Source organism: Falco naumanni, chromosome 1, assembly GCF_017639655.2.
Source record: "Falco naumanni isolate bFalNau1 chromosome 1, bFalNau1.pat, whole genome shotgun sequence".
Lineage (NCBI taxonomy): Eukaryota > Metazoa > Chordata > Aves > Falconiformes > Falconidae > Falco > Falco naumanni.
In genome coordinates this window covers 31,967,698-31,991,109 of record NC_054054.1, presented here as the reverse complement: position 1 = coordinate 31,991,109, position 23,412 = coordinate 31,967,698, and the positions used below count along the sequence as shown (strand labels likewise).

The window sequence follows — 23,412 nt, the reverse complement described above, 5'->3', positions numbered from 1 at the left end:
ATCACAGAGCTACCAGAGACCCAGGACAGAGGGTCAGGAAGAACACATGTGGCTTTGTAGAGGCAGGTTAGAAGTTCATTCAAGTGGGAGGGAAAAGAGCTATGTGTCTCAATGGGACACAGCAAGATTGGAAAGGGGCAGCAAGTCATACATGTCTCCAGAACGCTGTGCATCTATAGGATGCAGCTCTCTCTGAAGGGTGGCTTTTCTGCTATTCTGAATTTCCAAAAGGCACAGAAAGCATTAATCTGAAACATGAAACCAGGTCCAAGGTCCTAAACCACACTAAAATAGCAGTGTTATTTCATTTTCCAGCTGAGTAATTACTCCTCGGAGCCTGTGAGAAGGAGGGGCTTGGAATGTCACTTGGAAATGACTTCCCACACACACACCTCCACATTTTTTAAAAGACTTTCCACGCAATGAAGTCAGTGCTTAATTCTGAGGAGCATGTAAATGGTGATTAGCATACAGTATGCAAGCAGCATACCTCTCCAGAACTGCTAGGGGACTGTTCAAAAGAAAACAGAAGGAAAAGGGGAAAAGCCAGTTTAGATTCCATGTTGTCAAATCATGGAGACACATTCAAGGTCCATTCCACGTGTTCTGTATCACCAGAATGGCACAAAAATGTCACACTCACTCTGGCCCAGATACACTGGCTGTCGCTTCTGTATTTTTATTCCTAGGATGGCCCCATGTTAAAAGCGATAGGGTACTATCCAAAAACTGGGAAATGTTAAATTTCATGATATCCACCACAAAATTGAGCAGTATGTAGGGTACTCAGCTGAGAAACCCATCTTCATAAGCTTGTGCTTCTGCCTTTATGTTCTTGACCAGTCTTTCCAGTAAAAAAAAAGCCTTCCTTTTCCTTCAACTTCTCCCTTGTTTACCTTCCTATTCTAGTTACCATTGCTTTTTTATCTGTCTGCCTAAATTCCTGTTTTTATTCCTCCCCAATATTGAACATACCTATTTATGGAATCAGTAGCACTGTCAATCACCACCATGTGCCGATGCTATCTCTAAGAATTAGCTAAATGCCTAGTAAATTCCTTGTTGTTTCTGGTACATTGCCCATACTAATTTTTTAAAAAAAGTGCTTAGGGTAGAGTTCTTTTTAGAGCAGGAAAGTTGTTTGGGTTTTATTTGAGACAAGGCCCATGATGGAAGGCTTTGCTGCATTGTGATTGCGTTGGCCCAGAGGATAAAGCATCTGTAGAGGTTTGTTGATCATAACGCATTTTAATTTCTGGGGTTTAGTCCATTGACTGCTTTAGAAATTAGCAGCAAGTTTTCAAACCAGCTTCCAAAGCCTCTGGAAGGGCATCTTGACACAGTTCTCTGAGTCCATGAGAAAGAGGATAGAGGAAGTCTGTTAATGCTTAAAAGTTGTTTAGCTACAGTAAATGGAGCTGCCTAAATCTGGATCTGACCAAGGCACAGACTGATCTTCACTAAGGAGTAAGGAACAAGTTTTCCAGCAGAGCAAAGGAAGGGAGAGATGCTCTCTGGCCATCCACACCTAGCAGGGCATCAGGCAATGCCCTAGTTAACCACATGACTGTGATAGCCCAACTCTGAAGGTTTCAGGAGTATTTTCAGGCAGTTCAAAGCATCTTCCCCAGTGTGACCAACACTGACTCAGTTTTGCTCAAGTTCAGCTTGAGCCAGCCAGCCATGCTTTATCAAAAAGCTGTATTCCTGTAGGTGATCTATCTTTTCAATAATAGTAATAGCTGTAGCTGTTGAGAGTAAGTGTCCTTGCAGTGTTATCAGCTATGCCTCTGCCACTTTGGAGTATCCACCTGCAATCTTGTGTAGCTATTGAAGAAGAAAGATAACGTGTACAACCCTGCAGGTGAAGGCCTGGACAGAAGGTACAGTTGCATTATCGTTCTGAGCTCTGCTTCAAACAAGACATTGCAGATACCACAGGCAGGGTCATCTCTTTCTGTATCCAGCATTTTTTGGCTTATTGCACCTCTGCATATGGCTGTATATGGGAGTATCAGGCTTTTCACTGTGTTAGTGGTAGCCCGAGTGGAAATAAAGACAGCCTGTATTCTGTGTCCTGATGTGAACCCTGACTGCAAGGCCTCCAGAAAGCTGGCAGTTGTGTGCTGTTGGCACTATCTGGTTACTGTGTTTTTAATGGTTTTGCCCAGAAATGAGATGGCAATTGCAGAGATCTTCAGGGGATAGTGTTTCCTTCCCAAGGAGTGGAAAAACTTCTTACTTTTCAAGGAGCTTGATAGGTGAATCTCCCCGACTGAGGCACTGGCTATTTCCTTCTTTGGCAGGCAAAATTCTTCTGCACTGTTACTGATACAGAAAGCCACAGAACTGTTTCATAGTTTATGGCTCTGATTTTTTACCACTTTTCTTGAGCTTTGCCATGTGGGTATAGCATGTGATCACGCAGAAGTGATGAAACAGGTAACGGTATCTGCTGAAAGATGGAGCATTTTTTCCTATGTGGGTTTACTTGATCTTACCAGTCCAGTATATTGATGATTCTTCACAGATTCCAGGGCTTCCATCTAACATCTTAATTAAGCTGCCTGGCTTGATGAGCTGTTTTGTGTAGTGAAGTAACTATTCTGGTTGTAACTGTACTACACTTTTTAAAGAGTGATTTCTGTCTGTCTGATTCAGTGGTCTTGAGCCATCTCTGAACCATGATGAACTTCATATTAGTGTAGGCAGTTTGGAATCTACATCAGAAATTGTGTCCTGGACATGGCTGGCTAGTCCTTACCCAACACTCAATCTGCCAACATACGTAAGACAACTGTTAGTGTAATAATAATACGGAATTCATTTTTCTGCTTCATATACTACAATTTAGCTTTAGGGTTGGGTGAGTGGGTCACATTATCTGTTGGTTTTTGTTGTTGTTGTTTTTTTTGTTTTGGTTTGGTTTGTTTTGTTTTAATGAGAGCTGTGACTCTACTTCTGGAATGTCCAAAACTCTTTTCTGTTTCTCATAATTCATAATCAGTTCCAGTTATATCAAGTATTTTATAAAATGGTAGCTGTGCATTTTTCCTACATCAACCATTAGGACTAAAAAATAAGTACACATAATAGGGCCAGAACTTCAAGACACGTGTGACACTTTGTTAAGCCTGTGAATGTAACAGTTTACAGCATCTGAAAGTTCTTGTTCTTTTCACCAGTTGTATTTTCAACTACTGTTCTATTCAAGTTTAGCCAAAGCCATGTTGTTCTTGTTCCCATTAACAAAGCACACAGATTTTCATTTTCATTCTTGGCCTCATTAATGATGGTAATGCAAAGTTAAAAAACAAATATAGACCATGAAGAACTTGTAGCTGATTGTCAAGTTCCACTGGAGTATATATTCTTCGGGAGCCCCATGTAGGCAGCTTATCTGACAATCAACCAGTTCTTTCATGACTCATTTCGAACTGCTGGACAAGGTAGTAATGAGAAACCTTTCCCAAATTATGTGAGAAAAATAATCACCGATCAAAAATCTCCAAACACTTGTTACTCAGTACCCGCAAGCAGAGGAATGTGGCTGTGCATCTGCCTCTAAAATATGCGTGCCTCAGAAAGGAGTCACATGGTATTCTGGGCCAGCAAAGACTTCTTAAGACTCTATATGTGCACTTTTTCGCCTCTTCCAGAAGAAATTCAAGACACATTAGTTCTGAAGCCTACATCCTTTCTTCCTTTTCCTTCCTCTGTCAACTTCTTGTGTATATAAACACAGAACACTGTTAGTACTGCTTCCAGAGACAGCTCTTACATTAGTGAAGGAATGCCCAGTTTGCTTAGCTCCAGTGTGGACTTGTAGGTGTGGGAAAAATATATGAATGGAAAATGCCACCCTGACTTTTATACTCAATTTTTATTGTATTTTGGATTATCTACATACGAGCCTTTAAACATAATTGTTTTCAGCAATGGAGTCAGAAAGTTGTTCCTTCTTATAGCATAATTCTCATTGTCACTACTGTACATATTATCTTCTAAAACTGAACTTAATCTGTGGTTTGGATTTGTGGGAGCTGCTTTTTTTTCTGGCTTTCTTATGTAACCGCAGTTATAACTGTGCCAAATGGCCTGCTTGTTCCAATAGGATGATAATCTGTGAGAGCAGGAGGAAAGAAAGAGAGGGGCTGAAGTGCCACGTCTGCTTGGCTTTGCAAATATGGCACCTTATACCTGCAAAGCATTTGCGAATGTGTAGCTAGCACTATAGGTAGAAGTTGTGCAGCATACTTTAGAAATGTTTTCTTTTGAAAGCCTCAGAAATCTTGTGGGCTCACAATTTTCGCCAGCATACTGATGTTTAATAAGTTACCATCTGTCAGCTGAGACATGGTAAAGCCAGTGTGAATGATTTTAGCCCCAGAAAATGTAAGACAATTTGACGTAGCTTTGCCTCCAAAGAGAGATGGATAAACTCAGCCATACCACCCTGTGTTTGGCCAAATTAGAAGTGTACAGCCAGGTATTTCCTGGGGCTCAGCTGATTTACAATAACTTGACCCATGATTGTGAGTCCTTCTGCACCTTTATCTGCAGCTAAATGATACCCAGAAACTGAAATCTGGAGGATTGGCTAAATATATCCATTTTTTTACTTAATTCAACTGCTTTGGCACCAGAAAGCCTTTCAGAATTTGCTCTGGCCAGAATGCATGGAAAGAATGCTTCCCTGACAATGTAACACTAATTATTTTATGGACTTCTACACTTTGATGTAGCAAGCATACAGGAGGTACCCCCAAAAAATCTTTCCAGTGCTCTTGTGGAGAATTGTTTCAGAGAATAACTCAAGAAAAAGGAGTAATGCGTTTGGGTTTTGCTACTTACCGCTGACTACTCTTGAAAAATTTCAAGGGGGAATTTGTGAGTTCCAAGCGTACGACTCATACTACACAGTGTGTTACTAAGTACTGTACTGTCTTGCAGGAAGTGAGGTCTGAATATCACGCTGGGGCCTTGAATACATCGTAGTCTGAAATGAAAAGGAATTGCCTTTTCATCATGTATCAACTGACATTTTCCTTTGAAAATTCAACTTCTACTTGGTTGCCATATTCTTAAGGTTACAAGTGAGATTACAATCTCCTGTCCTTCCACGTGACATAGCTTGTAAAAGCTAATTTTACATGTCCCAGTTGAACAAAGCCTAGAATCCAAGCAAGATCAACACTGCAAGTTTCCAAAAGTCCATTTTTAAGAAGAGTCAGTTGGAAACCTCAGGCTGCAAGACACTCTAACGTTAGAGGAAAGTGATTTTGATTTAGGTCTGAACTTTATACCTTGGCCTTGACTCAATTTTTTTCCCAAGTAAAATTACTATCTGGCAAAAATACCCCAACCCCCTTGCTTATTGGGTAATATGGTTCACTAGTCATTTAAAGAAGTGTAAAAAGATATACTTGGGAGAATGCATTCCTTTGGAAGGATGCAGAGCACTACAAATGCACAATAGCCCCTGCTATGGTATGAAGTGCAGCAGTATTATTTTGAAAAAGCAAGTGATTACAAAAGGTTCTGAACAAAACCAAGATACAATTAGTCCTCATCTATTCAATCTTCACTGAGGCAATGACCCATTTGGAAAAAAAAAAAAGTTTGGATTTCGCATCTATTTTTTATTTAATGACTAAGTGTAGACACTAAAGAAGGGAATTGCCTGTTTTTACTAGCTGATTCCCTTTCCTTCCTCCTTGGCTCATGTGTCTCTCTGGTGAGTAATGGGGAGGTTGCTTCTCTGGAACACAAGGGGAAAGTTTCAGTAAATTGCAAAAGCATGTTTGTTACTTGGAAGTCTTTTGGCACATTTTTGAGCAAAGTTCATGGAAACCTTAAAACTATTCTGAATAGAGACTTAGAGGCTACATTATCAAAAATAAGTACCTACGCACAGGGACCTGCTTATGAAGAGTTCACTGCAAGATCAAGAATCTAAGCTATTGTGCAGTCAAGCAGGTGTGTATAAAATACACTGCTGCATCTGCAGATGAGACAGTTTCCCTATCATGGAAATATACAACTCTCAGAATTGCATGGATGGCTGTATGTTTTATAAGGGTGACTTAAGTACCCAGTTTTATCTGGGAAATAAACTCTTTCCTTACTTCTTTCCCTGACCCTTCTGTTTTCCATGTGCCTAAGATAAAAGTTGTCCTTAGAGAGCAATCTAATGCTTCTAAAATGCTCTGCCTTCAGAGACAGCACAATGTGAAGCAAGATTAGTAATAAGCTCATATTGGAGACCGGTACGTTCTTACAGAACCTTGATCTCAGTAGGACTTCTAAGTCCTCCCACCAGTAACTTGGGGTTTATTTTCTTACTTCAGGAAAACCCATCAGAACCTAGAGGTCTGTAGGGAAAATAAACAGATCTGCAAGATGGCAAAGTGGGTTTTGAAAGTGAGTAGAGAATAGGATGGATGTCCTCTGGCAGGCTTTGAGGTCCAGAAGGATTGCACTAGTCTTTTGGCTGCCTGGATTACCTCTGCAGCTGCTCATGTGCTCACTGTTTTAGATGTCTGCTTGCTGGCTTTAGTTGTTATAGTCAAAAAAACATTAGATTTTTCTTTCCTTAAAATGACCATTAAAAATGGATATTGCACTTGTGAAAGGTGTTAACTAGGCATGCTGAGACACCTGGGATACATACATAGGACAGGAATATTTTTTGTATTTCACTTCCAATACCTTTCCAACTCAAACCAGAGAAAACAACTCTAATAGGAAAAGGAAGCTTCATTTTCTATAGTCCTTTATGTCTTGGCTTCCCCAACAAGGAAGTCATATTAACATCTCCTCTGATGATGACTTATGTGATGCGTTGAGAATGGAACTGAAACTACATCTTCATTTCATACAACCCATAAAACCAGATCCAGGTTATCATTTCAAGGTTCATATGCCTGTGTCATGTTCCTGAGTTTCTCATAGTTCTCTGAACTTGCACTTTTTTACCAGTCCTGTACCCATCTTGGAGAAGTTTGCAGCGTGTCCAATAGGCATGTGTCTGCATGTTTGCAATTGACTTAAAAATGCCTTGCCAGTATGGCTGTTGCCACAGTTTACTCTTTGTCCTCTTCTTGAATACTCACATAACCTGCAATACCCTGGGAGGTTTTCCCTTTCATTTGTGATTTACCTAAAATTCTTCCTTTGGGTTTTTACAAGTCATGTCAGATTTATCAACAAGGAGTTTGTCTTCCGCAATACACTGTCTTAAAAAGCAGGGGAATGCATCCACAGAAACAGACAGGGAAAATCTGTGGAAAAATCGATAGATGTGACTTAAATGTCCTGTACTGGGAGTGTATAAGAAAGAACATAAACCACAATCCATCATACAAAACAATTTATATTAACAAATGAGAGCCATGGAGAGAGCTGACATAAGCAATCTGCCTAACATACAAAGCATTAATTTTCTAGAAATGCCCCATACGTGCTGACTATAACTACCTAACCCTAAAAACATTCATACACATGATTTTAAACAACAGCTTATAAGAGTAACAACTCTGACACTGGGTGTTGCCTGAGAATTAATGACTGTCCGCGATTAATAGCCTTCAACTGTGTTTCAGCCATCAGCTCCTCCCAGCTAGTCATTAATCCCTACGAACAGTTCTCAGACTCCTGTTGTCCATTTGGTATTGGACAAACTGAAAATACATTGTCTTCAAACACTGAAAAAGCTTGCCATAATATAAACTTTCAGTAACACTACTGCTTGCTTGAGGTTTGTGGTAGGGAAATTTCTATGTTGAGTTTGGTCCTAAATTATGCCTTCTACCTTTTGATTCCCACAATTAATCACGGCAGAGCACCATAGGGAAAGAGAACTTCCATATGCTGCAGTAATGAGAAGCCTCTAAGAAATGTGACTAATAGAGGAAATGTGCAGCTTAAGCTGTGAATTAATAATTTATGTGAATTGCAAACAGGACTTTGCATATGGTGCATATATGATTACAGATGAAGATGCTCATGCAAATAAAAGGATCTGAAAAATAGTTGCACAACTCATGACCAAAATCCCTTTAAGACCAGGTCATAATAACTCTTATGACCTGGGAAATACAGGGCTTGGTCACACACAGTATATATTTAATCTGGGGCTGTGATGTAGTGGCTTTAGAATGTGACTCTGATCTGAAGAGCGACACCTCTGAAAAAATGGCATGCTCACTTAATGAAATCTTCTTCCTGCCTCTGTACTCAGAATCATACCTGCTAACCTTGGAAACGTAAATTCTGAGTTGAAAAGTAACAGTAAGTAATGCAGGAAGTGACAGGATTGGCACTGAAGCTGGGAGTGAGATGGAAGGAGTCACCCACATGGTTCCTTGCTTTTGTGCAGGAATGAGTTAAAAGCTGGGATTTCCATGTCATGGAAAATATTATCACTTTGCAAATTGCTCTCCTTCAGAATGAAAACAGTCTGAAACTTCCTGTGGAATGGAAATTCTGTTGAAATATTCTGTAAAATGTGTCACAGTACAAATGGAAGACCTCCCAATCCATAAAATAAGACTTTCTGCCTTGACTAAGACACAGCTGTCCATATGTAAATTAAAACATGAGAATCAGCTTGTAGAATATTGAAGTTATTGTACAACATTCAATGTCCTGTGAGACAGCATTGCTACACCACCGCATAAGTTGTCAATATTTTCAAACCCCCTAAAAATAAATGACTTTTCATAACGTTTCATTTTTAAACGTTCATAGGTTGTCTGGTTTTGGCTTCAGGGCAATTTGAAGTCTTATCAAAATCAAGTTATTTTGGCTTTAGATTAAAAAAAGTCCTTTTTAATCTCTTAAAGACCAGTGCTTAGAAAAGATAAAGCCACGTCAATCCAGTATGGAGTTGCAGTGCTAGTACCTTACGCAAACCAGTGCGCCCACGTTACCGAGCAAAGTGCCGTGTATCTGTTTTGAATTGGCTCCTGTCGGGGCATCCATCATAATGGTGTCTGCAAGTCTGAGAATGTAAAGCTACTTGCTTTGCGGCCAACCTCTAACTACTAATAAGGGTTAGAGAGAAAGTTTCCTTGGAGGCGGTTCATCCCCTAATTGCTTGCACAGATTTTCTAAAGCCCTTCTCAGATGAAGCTGGCATAAAGTCCTGTCAGAGACAAAGGTTCAGACCACAAGGGCAAGAGCAGCTCCTGTGCTCCCACAGCCATGGCTGCCAGTGCCCCAGGGCCCACGCTTACGACGAGCTGGGGGGGCACTGGGGATGGACAGTGCTGTTTGTAGAGGTGGGCTTCAGCTGGGGCCAGCTGCTGGCGTAGGCAAAGCAGAGCATTGTATCAAGGGTGGAAGATGTCTAATAGCAGCAAAAAGGCTCTGCAGCTTGCTTGGTCTGTTGGAGGTCCTGCTCCTTGGCTTGCCACTGTGGTCTTTGGCAGGGATGGGCAGGAGGGAAGGAGCTGTTGAACTTAGGGCCTCTTCCAAAAGCAGGATGAGTAATGAGGGCTCTCCCCTCAGTCTTTGTCTTACTTTGCCTTTTGCCCTCCTCTCCAATGGCAGAAAGAGTGTGATCTCTCATCCACAGGGAGGCAAAATGCATTTTTGTCTGCTCTTTTGAGAATCCATGAGTCCCTTCTGGTGCAACGACTTGTAATTCCCTTTCCTAAAGAACAAGGACTGTGGAGAAGTGAGCTTGTGAACAGTGGTAAATAGGGGCTTAATATTTGTGAGATAAAAAATTATTAGAGTGAGAGGTTTAACAATAACCGTACCTTTCTGGAGTTGGGGAATATAATGAATATGGCCAGGTGTATTTTTGCTGGTGTAGACTGTGCAAGAGTCCTTTGAGCTAACCGAATACGGCCAAGCTCTGAACCAAAAGCCCTGACCTGTGCTACCATAGGGTATCTCAGCTTTGACATGGTTACCTGGCTTGCAGACCACAGCTGGCTCACAGCTGGCCAGGTTGTGGAGTATGGACAGGGTGGACTCAGGTTTCCCTGTGTCCAGCTACCCGGGGCACAAGTCTAGCAGATCTATGGGACACCTAAACAAAAGCCTGGTTGTTTCTGGGTGGCAAGCCTGTTTTAGACATCTTTTGGTTTTGATCTTTTGTCATGCCTACAGGCTGGGATTTTTCTTTCCCTGTCAGCAGGTCATTTAGAGTTGGACCTGCTGATCACATGGATTCTAGGTAAGACCCAATAAAACAAATGAAGATCCTAACTTTATTTTGGGTTCTGCTAGCATCTTTTAAACCCAGTATTTCAAAGCTTTTCACAAACATTATAAAGAAGGTCTACAAAGGTGTCATTGTCTCTGTTTCACAAATGATGAAGCTGAAGGACGCAGGTGTTTGAAGGCAGGCCCAAGACAGCAGAGCAGATATGAGTGTGAGGACACAGATAACATTGCCCTAGGGTCTGGGCTTTAACCAGGGGATCACAGGGAAGTGCTGTAACCACTTTAGGCTGCACTGTTTATTTATATTTGCATATCAGAGATGTTACTATCAAGTTACTGTACACTGGGACTACTGCGATAGTATCGTAGTAGTAACTGTAATATTACAGTTAATCAATAAAAAGGCAGCATTCTAGAGATGTGAATGGCAGACTATGTACACATTTTGGTTAATAAGGTGGTAGCAGTGGTTCAGAATTCACAGTGTCAGGCCAAGAAAGTGACAGGGAACTTTTAAAAAGCTGAATGCCTGACCTGGCAGTAAGAATATATAAGATAAACAAGAAGAAATCCTTTCACAGTGAGGGAATGTAACAATTCCCATAAGATCTTTTTTTAATATTCTCACTGTGAACACAGTTAAATGAAGTAACTGGCAGCAACATTCAGCATAAAGTCATTCCCTGTTTATTAACAGCAGTTCTAATTAATGTAAAGTCAGCTCAATCTAAACAAAAAAAAATAATATTTGTAATCAGTCTTTGAACTGTTCTGGAGCATCTGGTAGATTTTCCCTCCTGCAATATTGTTATCTGATTACCAGGCAAGAAGTAGTTTTGAGCTCCCCAACAAGAGCTACATTTTCTGCAATAACACATCAACAAACATAGAAATTTACAAATGAAAAGATTCCAAAGCATTATGAAAATATTTCCTTCCTGCACTTCGATGTGCGATCAATAAATCAAGGCAAATGTGGAACAGGTGCAAGAGGGACGAAATGGTCTCTTTAAGGTGATTCTCTGTATACGAGTGTAGGCTCAAGGAACATCACTGAGGTGGTGTTGGTGTGCTGGGGGTGCTGCATGAGCCTGGGGGCATGATGCTATCCTTATGTGCTGCCCATATGAGAGAGCCAGAAGTAACTAGAAGCTCTAGTGCTGGAAGTGATTTTATTCAGGTTCAACTGATCTAATGCATGGCTGTGCAGTAAGGAATTTGTGGCTGGAAAATTTCAACCTGGGAACTGATTTCCAGTGGAGAAAGGAAGCTCTTTGCTAGGTATTGTAGAAATGGTAGGGTGGAAGAAAACTTGGACCTGAAACTGCCCAGCACCGATGCAGGATCAGGTATCCATACACCACCCTGACAGGTCATTTTTAACTTGTCATTATAAATCTCACGTGAAGGAGATTTTACATTTTTTCCAGCAGCTTAACACAGTCTTTCACATCTCCAACTGAAACCTGTGCTTAATAGCTTTGACCCAACAGTGTACTAATGCAGCAGAATGGCTTTGGGGATCCGAGGTAGTAACTGCCCAGACCCGGTCCTGCCCACTTGCTGGACTCTCACCTGGGGTGTGCTGCACTCTTCCTCACGGTGTTGTACAGATGTGGCCCAGGACAGTCAGGGGAAGAGGCAGGACCTGACCTGCTACCTTTTCCCCAGGGGTGAAAGGGAGTGGGTGTCTGACAACAGAGCCGATCTCAAACAGCTGCACCCTTATGGTGCCTGTGAGCCCTGGGCAGTGAGTTGCAGAGCCGCAGGTGTTGGTGCCACAGGTGGGAAGGGCAGGGTGGGAAGGTGCCTCTCCACGTGTGTGCCCCAGCATGGCGCAGCAGGCACACGTCACAAGCCACCCCTGCACAGGATGGCCAAACTGGGACCTACTTCTGCTGCTGCAGGGGATGCCAAGCGCCTCAGATAAAAGCAAGGTCAGCTAGCCAAATTAAGTTTGTCATAATATTTCAAAGTTCAGAAAAGCTTATCTGATCACAATATAGTCCATTCAGCTCTGAAATTAGCTCATTTTTTCTCTACAAAAGATCCCAGCGTGTGCAAAGCGGAAGGCAGGAGATTGAGAGAATGCTGAATGTTATACGAACAAAGTTATGACACTTTCTTAGACAAGGCTGGTGTTGGCCAAAGTTTCTTTCTTGGAAAGTAAGAAATAAACAGTCCTTCCTCAGCTCGGCTGATTATAAGGTTTATTTTAAAACCTCTGCTGGAGAGAGTCCAGTGAAGGACTGTGAATTTGATGAAGGGACAGGGGCATTGCTCCTGTGAGGAAAGGCTGAGAGAGCTGGGACTGTTCAGCCTGAAGAAGGCTACAGGGGGATCTCATCAATGTATATAAATATCTGGAGGGAAAGTGCAAGAAGGATGAAGCCAGGCTTTTCAGTGCTACCTACTGACAGCACTAGAGGCAATAGGCATGAACAATGACAAACCCTCTGAATGTCTGAATGTCACAATGTTTCACTGTGAGGGTGACCAAGCACTGGAAGAGGTTGTCCAGAATGGTGGTGGAGTCTCCATCCTTGGAGATGTCCAAAAGCCACCTGGACAAGGTTCTGGGCAACTGGCCCTAGGTGGCCCTGCTTGAGCAGGGGTGTTGACCCACATAACCTCTGGAGATCCCTTCCAGGTTCAACCATTCTGTGACTCTTTTAATTTTTCCTTTACAGACCTTGAAAAAACAGCAGCTTTTCAGGGAATGACCTGCTTATATGACCCTGAGCCAGCATTTAGGAGAGTGCAAATATCTGCCATAAGGCAGATGAGTCCAGTCCAGAATTTAGATGAGCGATAGTCTGTGAGACCTCAGTGAGAGGACTCAGGCAGGCCCTCTCCTAGCAATTTTAAGGATGTAAATACCATATCCAATATAGAAAGATCTACAACAGTGAGAAAAGCATGAAAATATTTTTTCTAGTTGTTTGATGTGCTGTCTTGTACCTGTTTGTTCAGGACTCCATTTATTTTAATAACTGATCAAAAAACTGCACTGACTCCATACAATTAGAACCTCAAATCCCAGTGTCATGTCAGGGTACGTGACTTGGTATCACCTCTGAGTGTCAATCAAAACAAAAAAAGCAGCAGATACGGAAGTAGAAAAGAAGTTTCTTGCATGGCTACTTAGAACAGACTCAGCCTGTTAGATGCAGGACTGCTGCCCTCTGGAAAGGGCCTTCTGAACCATTTTGAAATAGGAGCTAGAAATTAAGTGACATAAGGGCCTTTTGACCTATTTTGAGATGGATCACTCTGAGGATCTCTTTTGTTTTCATTCTGTCATTCTACTGTCCCTTCAAGCATTTTCTCAGATTCAGAGGGTAGCTGTGATTGTGGCAGTTCCATGTCTACTTCCCCTCCCTTTAAATAACTGGTTAGAAGCAGACCTTTAGAAAAGCTACCGCTTTTAGTTGCATGGTTTGCTTTATTTCTTTAGTGCTGAAAAATCTCTTGTCCTGAGATTTTTCTTCAATAAAAATAAAGTGGAAACTTATTTTACCAGAATACTATGTTCCTGCTGACTGTGACCTACCTATACTCATGATGCATAAGCCCACACGTTTCTTTTTGTTATGGATGAGTATTTTCCCTTGTTTTTCTGTTCTTTCATTTTCTATGTCTCTGTGCATCACTAGAGAGGATCTGTTAGACAATAACTACGTGGAGTCTTGGCTTTGGAAGGTCCTTCTTGCCTAGAACTGAGAGGAGTGTGGAAGTTAAGGACAAACTTTATGCCACTGATGGCTCCTATTTCTCCTTCTGTATGCATGCTTGTTTTAAAGTTATGTAGAAAGCTTACTGCACTCAAAACCAACAAAGATGGTCCGGAGCATATTTTTTCAATACTATTTTAAACGTGTGGTTATGGCTCTGAGAGACATGGTTTCACCAGCCACACCCTTCTCCTTTTCCCAGCTTCCTCAAACGGTTCCTCAGTGCTAGAGCAGATTCACTCCACGTGGAGCAATTGTGCAATCTTACATCATCCTGCACTCTTTGCCTCTCCATTTTCCTTACCCACCATGAAAAGAGTTGATCCAATATATTCAAGGTGTAACCAAAGCATTTTTAAATCAAGTTGCTATCTAATTGTTATAATCAAAGGCCCCATTGCTATAATCTATTTACTTGTTTTCTGCTTATCAAATGACCTTCAGTTTAATCTCTAACATATCTGAATTTCACATTGGACAAATTTTCAACGATACTTTTACCACTGGCAAAGATTGTTGAAGGAGATAATTTTTTGTGGGATTATTTCCTCCTATGATACTTCATTTCTCTTGTAAATAGTGTTTGATGATCCTCTACTTTGAATATGTTTCATGTATTTTAACCACAACATGTTGGAAGAAATAGCAAAAACATTATCCTGATAGAATACTATCTAGATAAACACTATTTTTGCAGTGTTCTCTAGGGAATTAAGCAGAAACATAAAAAGTTTACCACTGGAGTATTAGCAAAAGCCTGCAGAAACTGTAGAGTGGGATGAAGTTAGGAATAAATTACAGGTATGAATACAGAGAGCTTTCACTGTCAGGTTCAATTAATACTAACATTTTCCTAAGTGCCATTTTATAGTTTGTGTCACCATTGTACCTGCTCATTAATACATATGTTTTAATAAACATTCCTGTGGCAGAAGGAAATAATTCTGTTTCATGGATGAGGAGTTGAGAAACAGAGATTAAGCAATTTCTACAAAGTCACACAGGAAACATGTGGCTAAGCCTACATCTTTTGAATGCCAGTCTGGTGGTGCAACTACACCAGCAGCTCTCTGCCAAAAAAGAGTTGTGCTAAAGCCCTACATTCAATACTGTAAAAAAAATCAAGATGATCATTAACTTCTAATATATTATGAATGGTACAATGCATAGCCCCATATCTAGTAGTTATGAATCCTAGTTTACTTAAGTTCTACCAGTTGCGCTACTGCAAGTTGCTGCTGCTCAGAACACAGAATTTTGGAGCAAGATCTACAGATATTGACATATTATTATGGCAAGAGGTGAATGAATGGTACTTGTTCTACTTATGTGATTAAGATTACTTCCCTCCTACCACTGTAAAGTGCAAGCCTGTAGAAAACTGCTTAACTCTAACCTAACGCTAGTCACCAACTATGGTTAATGTGTTTTGTGACTGTTCACTTATGCACAGAGTCCAGATTACCTCCACCCACAATACCTCATATTTCTGAAACACCCTTGAATATGTTTCAGAAATATCCTGATTGATCATAGATGGTGACTGCTATTAAAAGGTGATTTTTCAGTGGCTTTGGACAAATTGTGTAAATTCAGTTGAGAAAATATAGTTGCTCACACAACTTTTTTAGATTTAACATCTATCTGATATTATGTGGAAGTGCTTCTATAATAATGACATGGGCTACTTCGCAGCTTGTGTGGGTCCCTTGACACATGTCCTTTCTGTGGCAACTGGAAGACCACAGTGTACAGGTGTATTGAGTTTACCACATGGCAGTCCCTCTTAAGGCTCCTCCAAAACCTCTTAATCATGTTTTTGTTTCAGTTTTCACCCTGACTTTTTATTTATATGCCTCAACCCAAGACCACCAGGTTGTAGGATACCTCACCATCAGCCTCCTCTGCTGTGCTTCAGCTGCTCTGTCACAGCCTCAGGAGGGGATACCTGATGGGGATGCCAGGGACCTGAGTCTATTTTCATTCTCTCATCTGTCATGTCTTCGGGCAGAGCACTGCTGCAGAACATCCACCAGCTCCTTGGTTGGTTTCAGGGACCCTTGGAAGGGTCCTCTGTTGTCTCCTTCCAACTCCAAATACTGTTTTTTCATTTCTAACCTATGACCGTAAAGTCTCTCCCCTTCTTTCATTTGTTGCCCCCCATCATTGTTTGTTTTCTCCCCAGTTTTTCTTTTGCTTACGTACTTTGCTGGGAGGTCACGGGCAGAGGGTATTCAGCTTTCTCAGGGACTGGCTAAGGCCCATTACCTTTGGAGGAAAATCCACTAGGAACAGTGATCAACTTCAGGCAGCCTGGGAAGAGCACAGGAACAGGAGAGTCAACCAGCAGTATTTCTGATCACCCACTGATCTGCAGCCTTCTGAGGTAGGCGCAGTCCCTGTTCTCCTTTGAATATGATGAATTTTCTTAATACTACTTTCAGATAAAGGTCATTTTGAGGGTATTTAGTGGGATGTGGATTTAGGTATGAGTATTACTGTAAGCCTGATTCTGGACAAATGCATCAGAAGATCTTCTGGACGGAACCTTCCTAACAGAAAATGAACACAGCTTTTTATTCAGAATTTCTGGCTGTGTTAATAAACACCTCATATTCTCCCCAGTAAGATGATGGTCCACGTAAATTAGGTTTAAGGTGCTTGCACAAGCATCCTGTATTAGCTTTCACGCTCAAAGTGAATATTCATATTGATTTTAAAAATCCATTAATCACCCCAAACAATTTCACATCTAGAAGAAAAAGCTGAGGAACTCAGCAGTGAGGCATTCAATTGGAATGACCTTAAGTGGGCAGTTTCTTCCTCTTTGATTCATTAGTTACCTGCTTGCAGAATTCTTACCGTGGGTACTTGAATATATAGGAATAGGGGACCAGTGAAAAAAGGAGAAACGATCAGAGGCTTAGGGAGCTTGAAAAGTGAGTCTGTCAGCAAAGAGACATTGCAAGAGAAGTAATTAGGAGGTGCATGGAACAAATACCAAATAAGCAAATAATAGTCAGTGCTTAAAGGATTAACAGCATGATTGCATGGGTGTCCAGTAAGCAAGGTTGGAGAAAGAATTTGAGTCTTGGAACAACTTTTCTATGTTATGCTGTTGCTCAGAGGCAGTGCTGGGGGAGTCCCTGTTCCTTTCAAGCTTTTCTAGAAAGCTGATTAATAAAGTGTTTGCTACACAGGCACCAGGGAAACGAAACTAGAACTTGCAAACTATCAGATTTGCATTGGAAGCTCTGGTAATAGTAATAATAATTTTAATAAAGTGAACAATATTTTCCAGCTGTAACCTGTATTCTAAAGGAAGTTCTAGAAAAACCTGTTTTAAGAAAAGATTCAACACTGGGTTCTTAATCTGTGAGGGTGTTCCTATCAGTTGTTGCTAATTAGCATCAGCAATATGTTCTTTTGTGTATGTGTGTTCATGAGGTTTGACTAACCTTGGTAAATAATGCAAAGTAAAATTGTAGTGTTTGATCTCATGACAAGAAGAGGGGAGAAGCTGTGGGTAGTTAGTCAGTCTGAAGTAAAAGCTTACCACAGCTGAAACAGTTTTCAGATGAGGTAAGTAGCCAAGCAAAGACTGATTAAACTCCTTATTTGAAACACAGGTCTTTTGTCTACCTCTGCTAGTCTTGTAGAGCAATAATAATCTCTTCTTTTGTTATTTTGATGGCCGCGTATTTGTGTTGAGAATTTCCATGATATCTTTTGCCTGTAGTTACTTGCTTTCAAGATTTCGGTTAAATACTTGATTTTTTATGCTGCTTGGATACTTCATTTCTTAGATATCTCTGTTTACTTATAAAGAAGAGAGGTTCCCGCTTTCATGTGAGTTACCCAGATGAGAGAGGACCTGACTCTGGAGCAAAATACTTCAGCTGGATTCTGTTAGTGGCCTTGTATAGGTATATACAGATGCTGAAATGAGGCTAAATTTTTGCTGACTTCATAAGGTAGATGTTCAAAGCTTCTTCCCTAAAGCAAGTGACTGTATTAAAGGCAGAGGACTGAAGACCTGGCCATTGTCCATCTGAAAAATTCTTCTGCTGATAGTCACCTAAGGCATAAGGTAGACTAAAATACTAGATCCATTGCTGGCCAGTGATGAACTTGCACTATTTTCAGGTATTTATCAGGTATGGAAAACTTGGTAGATTTAGTGCTTTTTGAATTTTCTTTTTAAAATGTAAATATATGCCAAATGGTGAAAATGGAACTGATGTTGTCCTATGACTTCTTGTGATGGGCAGTTGGTGGCCATGCATAATTTTACTCGTGGATTTCTAAGAACAAGATGCATGGCTGTGTCTTAAAGAGCAGCATAATGGGGAAAGAAGGAACATTCAGATGTAGGAGATAAGGCAGTGGCAATCTGAAGATCTATGTCCTTGATAGGACTAGCTGTAAGGTTCTGGAAATCATTCCTTTAAGACAATGATTTAAACCATTATTATTTTTTTTTCAGTCTTGTAGTTGTTTTGAATTTTTCAGGATGAGAAAAACCAGTTTATAACATTCCAAAACTTTAATTTTTTTTTCAGGGGATTTCTGGGTTCTCCTTTTACTCCTTAGGACTTGACAATAGTTTAAAGGTATAAAATGTTAGCATCCCTGTATTTTATTCGAAGTTAAAAAGAGAAATTAAAAACTTCTACACTTTTATTCCAAATGGAATAAGTGGAAGAACAGCAAGGCAGAATTGGAAGTTAATTATTGTTTTGATCTTTTAGCTAAAATTCACTGATTCAAAGACTAGGGAACTCCTGACTAAGAAGAGACTAAAGTCTAGTCTTTAAGTACAATCCTCTGGGTGTTGGAGTAATCTGAATTTTCCGTTATCTCTGACTGGGCCGAGGCTTCAACTGGCACAAAGGGGCAGGGAGTGGTAAGATGGCCTCACCTTGATTTGTACATTTGTTTAATAAACTGCTAAAGAGGCACTGGGAACATACACCAGATTCAGGACTTGCTGATTCCCATTTCCCACTGAGAGAATCCTTTTTTTTTGGAGGCTCTTCTTATGGAGTTGCCAGTCCGGAACTGTCCTACATCTAACGGAGGAGGAATGAGAAGAGCTAAAATGGAGTCAAACAACTAAATAGCTGACTTTATAGCAAAGACACGTAGAAATGAGCTTGATCCTGTAGATTAACTATTAATATTTTTTGTCCAGCCCAAGAATACAACTAAAATGGTGAGAACTCTATGAAGTCCTCTGGAAAATTTGATGAACAACTTGTGAGGCTAATCAGCCATATTGTAAGAAGGAAATTACACAATTAACCAAAACCTCAGGAGACTTGGGTAAATTCACTGATAGCTCCCTGCCCCTACAAGACCAAATAAAGCCCCAGATTGTTGTGAAATCCTTGAAATTTCTCTTTTTCCACTGAAAATGGAAATTAGCACTAAGTACAAGCCTAGTGATTAGTCAAGGATTTAAAATCTGTCTTTTTAGAGTGGCTGGGCCAAGCAGGTTCTACATTTCATCACAGGGGCAGGACAGAATCTAATCTGGATCTGAACCATAATAGTTAAAAATGTTTGCTCTAGAGGTACTGCAAACAAGGCTGAATAACAGCAGTAAGTGAACATATGACATGATAAGTGAAGCTAAGCTGTATTCACATTTTCCACTCTAAAAAATGAAAAAGAAAAAAAAAAGGGGGGGGGGCTGTTGGCAGTGGAAAGCAATTCAGTATTTATAGAATTCATCCATGTGAACAAAAGATGCAGCTAGTATTTCAGTTGGTGCTATGATAATTGATGACTTTATGTGGGGGTACATTATTATATACCTCACTTCCAAATTACCTAGCTTATTCAAACAAATCTTTCCAAAATGTATCAATTAGATTAACTCAGTGCATCAATCAGCAGCATTCAAGATTGTGCTGACTTCAGTTTTTGTGGTGTCTTCTTTGCAGTATTGTTGCTCTTATAAAAATTGTTTCTGTGGTCCTTTCAGATTTCCAAAGTCGGCTGCATCCAAATTCTTCTAGCAATGGACATTTTGGATAGTTAGGGATAACTATTTCCAAAACCACATTTAATTTATTTATTACCTCATCCCAGAACTTATTTTACCCTAGGGCACAACCAAAACATATGTAACTAATTATCCTGAGAATGTCCACAGCTCCAGTAAGTATGATTTTATTTTATTTTTTGAATCCCACTATTTTTCATTCTTTCTGGTGTCCATTAAGTTCTACAGAGACATTTCTGCCGGATTAATTCAGCTTTGAGTTCATGTGCAAATTCATTTATGTTTCAGAATACTCTGTCTCATCTTTTGCTGTTCAAGTAATAATCTAGATCTTGGTCCACGGGCTCTTAAGCCTCTGTCAAACATTTCAGGGATATCAAATAAGAAAGTCACAAAATGAAGGCACCAAGGCCCAGATGCAGTCAGTTTAAATTCCACTAACGTCTCTATGCCTGGTGATTCCTCTTGGCTACACACAGCTGAAGATGCAGGGCCAGCCAGGAGGAAACATTAGGCAAGAAGAATAAATTGGAATTTAGCCAATACAAATCAGATCTTGTGTCTCTGATTTTGATTAAAAAAACAAACTGCAAAAGCTCTGAATTCTTCAGGATAGAAAGCTGTCTTATGAGCCTGAATTTTGTTTAAAGATAGCTGTTTTCACTGTCTTCCTTCCAAAAGAGGGAAATAACAAATAACAAATACTTACTGAACTGCAGTGGAGTTATAGGAGGAATAAAGTCGGGCCATTCTGATAGAAGTCTTTTTGTTTTAATTTCTCTGATGTTTGATGTTCTGTGATGTCCTGAGTGAGTCCTGATTCTAGGACTGCAAGAAGAGGTGTTTAAAAATAACCGAAAACAAGAAAACAAAAAAAAAAAAGCCCCAATGACAAAAACCTATAGTTGTTTGGAGAAACTTTCAGGCAGGATGGGTGCTAAAGCTCTCTCAAATATACAAGTTTTCTGTTCTTCATTGCCACAGAACAGACTCTTCCAGCTTGCTCATGGGAGTGAGGGAAGTTACACATTAAAAGTATGCTGGCCCCAGATCAATGCAGTGTAAAGAACCAAACCTGTTCAGTCTAACTATTAGAAGCAGCTTAATTCTCACGGAAAGGAGATCCACCTATGCTAATTTATCTTATCAGGAAGCCTGGTAAATTAGCCTTAAGCAGCGATCACCAGACTGCCTAAAAACTGGATGTGCATAATGTAGACAAGGCACTAAGCACTTTCAGGTCTCATTTACTTTTCCGAAGATGTGGGAGCTCAGTCCATTTCATATTCCAACTCTTGAGTAAAGGTAAAATTCTAGCCTTAGTGAAGGCAATGGCAAAGCTCCCCTGAATTCAGTGAGGCAAGATTAGCCTGATTGTGCTAATAAAGGACAGGTACTTCTTCACGCAAGAGCAGTTTCACTGCAGCATTCGGTGTACCTGACAACAGAAGATGACCCTACAGCTGAAACGTAGCATTGCCATGTGGGAGCAAGTCCTCATTGGAACTCTTTGTTTTTAATCTTGTAAACAAGGGGATTTAATACCTGCCAGTTTAGATTTGTAAACCCCCCTCACAATTTTTCCATAACTATAAAAAGAAATAATTTTGATGCCTGGTTTGTTTTTTTTTTTAAATTAGTCAAATGACAACAGTATGCTTGGTTTCATAAAAGACTTACAAGTCAGTGTGCCCACAGAAATATTAGTCTGCCAAATAAACATAACAAAAGCAGGTTTAATGGAAGGCAGAATAAAAGAGCTGCTCCAGATTTCTTAACTAATTTTGATGCTGAGTTTCCAGTTACCTTGCTTGCTGGACTTCTGTGGGTCAATTGTCTTTGGGAAGGTGAAGTACATTTGAGAGAATTTATACAGAAACATATCCTGCACGGTCTTGCTCTGTGTGTGCGTGTCATTTATTTTACTTGTTGTCCATTGAAGCTAATGAGCCTATTCACAAGAGTAAACATAAGATGATAAAAGTTTCCCCATTCAGACCCTAACTCACATCTCAAGATGTGTGACCAAATGTCGGACATTCCACTCAGAAGACCAGATGAGCTCATCGCAGATAACTCACTGTGTTTCCATCTGGTTCAGATTTGAAGAAAAGTATTTAGCTGGAAGAAGAAAAATACATTTTGTATCATTTTAATGCTGAACAGATTTAGTGACATACTTGCTTATTTAATCTACAGCACTGGAGAGTCTAATGAACTGAGTAAGATACATATCTTGGCTCCAGTTCTGTTCTAAAATATACCAGAGAAGCCCCAACTGACTTAAATGGAATAGCATCTTTGCTAATGAGTGCAAAATGTATTCCAATGAAAAAAAGTGTACAAGCATGGTATGAATGTAAGTATTTAAAACTATTGGAAATTACTTAACAGTTCATCTGCATTTATATCTTGTATGTGTTTTTTTAGAGGAACAATACTGTTTAGTCAATAAAATAGTCTGGAATTTTTTCAGCTAAAGAATTTAAGCATGTAACTCCCACTCCCAATAGCTGGAGAAATAATAGGTATGTGAATCTTCCAAAATCTGATGGAGGGGTGAAATCCAGTGTTAGGCTGCACGTCACACACTGCCATTGTAGGTGCCAGAAAGGTTACTTTTGATATAATACAGCCTGGGCCTGGGGGATGCCAAGCACCTATTAAAGAGTTCATGGCCATCTGCTACGTTGGAAAATGGGTTTTCTCAGGATGGTCCAAATATGCTTCCTTTCTGTTGTACTGAAAACACAGAGGGAAAATCCACATAAAAAACAGGTCTCCACATAACTCTACTTCTATAGGGCAATTTGCAGCTGCTGGTGACCTTATTGGGAGAAACCACCATGCAGCAGCAAATGCCATAATCCTCCTTAACCTGGCATTGCCATTAGAATAAAAACTCTTCTTCTGTCTGTCTCCAGCTGCTCATTCATTCCCAGTTCTGCTCCATCTTTTTTTCCTGTCACACATGCTTGGGGGACCTCATGGTGAACAAGATCAAGGGAGAAGCTCAGCTAAAGCTATCCTGTTATTTGTGCAGGAAGGGACCATATAGACAAGAGATGAAGGTGGGAAAGAGAAATATAAACTGCATAAAGAGTGAGATCTATATTTTCAGTGGCAGTTCCATTTTATGCTGGTTAAAGTATGTCACAGTATACTTGAGGGAACATTTCCAGCTTTCAGAGGTGAACGGGCTACTCTGCCAGTTCAACTACAATAAGAACACATTTTATTGTCTCTGGCCCAAGTTTCACCTATAGCTTAGTTGTTTGCAATATTTTTTTTCCATGCTAAGTAACGCATATGAAACCCTACAAGTAATACTGCAGAGAAACACAAGAGTTTAGAAAGAAGTGAGTCTAATTCATGTTTACGAGTTGGGTTTGTTTTACAGTTCAGTTTTCTTAAATGTTGTGCTGTCAATTTATTTTTCTACAGCTGTGTTGTCAAGGTTGTGGGATAAAAGACCTGATTCTTAAGTGT

At 40.2% G+C, this 23,412-nt stretch overlaps 1 protein-coding gene across 5 annotated transcripts in view; it reads left to right on the top strand.

Moving 5' to 3' along the window:
- The window catches only part of RBPJ (recombination signal binding protein for immunoglobulin kappa J region), a 153,763-nt gene that overhangs the window by 26,054 nt on the left and 104,297 nt on the right, over nt 1-23,412 (top strand). Inside the window, exon 1 of one of the 5 annotated variants that reach the window (XM_040588016.1) lies at nt 16,281-16,299. The exons of the other annotated variants lie outside the window; for them this stretch is intronic. The gene's annotated coding sequence lies outside the window, so the exon portion shown is untranslated. Of the gene's footprint in view, nt 1-16,280; nt 16,300-23,412 lie in introns of those variants that run through there. 5 annotated transcript variants of the gene reach the window in all.